Source organism: Nicotiana sylvestris, chromosome 4, assembly GCF_000393655.2.
Source record: "Nicotiana sylvestris chromosome 4, ASM39365v2, whole genome shotgun sequence".
NCBI lineage: Eukaryota > Viridiplantae > Streptophyta > Magnoliopsida > Solanales > Solanaceae > Nicotiana > Nicotiana sylvestris.
Window position 1 is genome coordinate 123,266,907 of NC_091060.1, and position 3,065 is coordinate 123,269,971.

Consider the following 3,065-nt stretch of genomic DNA (forward strand, 5'->3'; position numbering starts at 1 on the left):
CTCCACTCTGAAGGAAGTGCCTGGTATAATAGACATTTTTGGGATGCCCTCCTACACCGATTCTATGCTCGAGGAGGTCCAAGAAGGGAAGGATAGGTCAAATGAGGGGGTCTGTGGTGCGGATGATCCCCTTCATTCCTTTTTTGATGGTGTGGAATTGTCCGCTTTAGAAGATTTTTTCTGAGCTAGGCGACCTAGAAGTCCTGAAGAAGGACACATCCTCGGAGGCTGGCCGGCCAAGTTTAAGCCCAAAATTGATCAATAATTCCCTGATCCAAGTGCAGACCCCAGCATAATAGATCGGTTTTTTTACCGTCTCGGGGGATACCCGATTTATGTCTGCTCCCATGGGAGTAGCAAGCTATCTTCGATTCCTGGTGACCAAGGAAGACCAGGCAAAAATGAACGAGGTAAATGTGTTGTGCCTTTTTAATGAGGCTCAGCAGGTGCTGAACCGGGTAAGAAATCATTAAACATTTATTATTTTTGCTTAAGTTTTGATGTCCTCACGTTTTTCATTATCTCGCAGGCCCCTCAATTCTTTATCACGAGAGCATCCTCCAGTATTGTACCGAGGTCAATCAGCTTGAGCTCGAGCTCAAGGAGCTGGCCCAAAAAAGGGATATGTACAAGCTCCTCAACGATCAACAAGAAGGGGCCATAAAGGACCTCCAGGCCGAGCTGGATAGGGCTTAGAAGGAAGCATTGGTCTTGAGGTGGGAGCATGCAGAATTGGTTGAAAATGTAAAGTTTTTTTGAAGTTATAAGTGAGGAACTAATCATGGTGGCTAATGACAAATCCTTGCAGGTCAAGTAGAAGATCGACCAGCTCCGAAAGGAGTTGGACGAGATCCAGGTCATGGCCGATCAGTGGAAGAGCAATACAGATATGCTGGCCTCGGAGAAGGAAGTTGCCTAGGCAAAACTATCTTTGGTGGAGGTTCAGGTTCGGGTGGCAAAGGAGAAAGATAATAAATGGATTCAACTAAATGAGGATCTCCGAGCACATCTGAGCTTGGCCGCCGCAGAACGGGATACCCTTGGTAAAGAGCTCGAAGCAATGAGGTCCAAGATTCAGACAACCTCTGCCGATGCCGACGAGATTGTGGCCCAATACAAGACTAATGTTGAAGTAGCTGAGGCTCAACTGAAAACAAATGCCGAATATGTGAGGCGGCTGTCTCAAAGGGAGACCCTCGAAGAGATCCATGTCCAAGGCTTCGACCTGTCGACCGAAATCAAGGAGGCTCAAAAGCTTGAGGCCGAGGCAAAGAGACTTTTTAAGCCCGAGGTTGCAAAGTACTCTAAAGGTTTTGACATATCTGAAGGCTCTGATGATTCTAGTGCCGAATATGGCCTCGACAAAGATTAGGCATGAATGCCTTACAATTCTTTTTTATTGTGTTGTGTATATTTCTTGTTTATTTTGAGGCCATTTTTGTTGGGCCCTTGTAAAGATATTACAGAATATGTAATATTTTTTCTTTTTTGGCAATTTCGAGCCTCAACTTTTTAGCACCTTTTCGTAATTTCCATTCTTGCATATATTTCTAATGCCTTAGCATAGAAACGAATGTAGTAATAAGACGTTCATTTTTCGATAACCCAAACAGAGCCTGACTTCGATGCAAATTTGTTTGCTCGAGGCTTTGAAAACTTGTAGTAACTTAAAGTTTTCCCGAGGTGCTTAAGTGTTTTTAGACAATGCATTTTTCGGGGGTAACTTTATAACAGGTTTTGAATTTTTACGAAGGCCTTATGTTTTGATAACGGACTTCAGACGTCACCGAACCATTTTTTAGGGTGATTGTGGTCTTTTAGGTTTAGGCACTACCTAATAGAATTTGTGCCCCCAGGATTTGATAGCCCGAGTTGCCCGAACTTACTTTTGGACGATAGTCCCCGAGTGGGGGTAGCCATTGGGCTTGATAGTTCCCGAATAGGGATAGCCCTTAGGCTTGAGTAGGGGTATCCATTGGGCTAGGCAATCCCCGAATAAAGATAGCCCTTAGTCTTGATGCTTTGTGAGGCAAAAATATGTAATAGTAAGGTGGAAACTTTCTTTCATTTATGTGTGTGAAATACATGATTGAAAGCACGTAAAAGCTTGTATTGTGGCTAAGGTGGTCTGTGCGGGCATAGTTCACTTGATTGTTTGGCCCTTATAATAAAAGTTTCCTTATTTCCTTGCTAAGAAACTTAACCCGAGGGTGATGGCCCCCAGTATTTGAGGTCGATCTCGGGAGAACTCGGATACTGTTGATGCGACCGTTAACTCCGATTTAAAACCAGTCTTCAAATCTAAGTTAGCATAATCCACTGTTGCCTCATTAAAAACCTTGTTGGAAAATACAGTTGGGACAAAACCAGTTCAAGGGAAAAACAGTGCAATGCATGCTTTCAGACCTAATAGTCACGTTCCGCTTTGGCTGCTGCCTGCAAGTGTTAGCTCGATTCATAATATTATAAAAATGTAAATGAGATTGTACCTTAGCAGTAATACTGCTTCGAGTGTGTCACATTCCAGGAGTTCGGTAGTTGTGCACCATTTCCTGCCTCGAGTTTGTACGGGCCTTTACCGGTAATCTCGATGACTCGATATTGTCCTTCCCCATTCGGCCCTATCTTCCCCTCATTCATGTTCCGGGTGTGCAGTGTTACTTTTCTTATAACCAAGTCCCCGATTTGAAGTGTCATAGGTTGGTTCTCCGGTTATAATATCTTTATATTCGTTGTTTCTAGGTGGCCAACCGAACTAGGGTGACCTCGCATCTTTCATCTAATAGTTCCAGGCTCGTGCTCATAGCCTTACCGTTTGATTCTTTGGTTGCATATCAAAACCTGAGGCTCGATTCTCCCACCTCGATCGGTATTAATGCTTCAACACCGTAGACCAATGAAAACGGAGTGGCGTAGGTACTAGATTTTGAGGTTGTCTGGTATGCCCACAAGACTTTGGGCAAAATTTCCTTCCATTTTCCTTTGGCATCGGTTAATATCTTCTTTAGGTTTTGAAGTATGATCTTGTTTGTTGATTCCGCATGTCCATTCCCATTAGGATGATA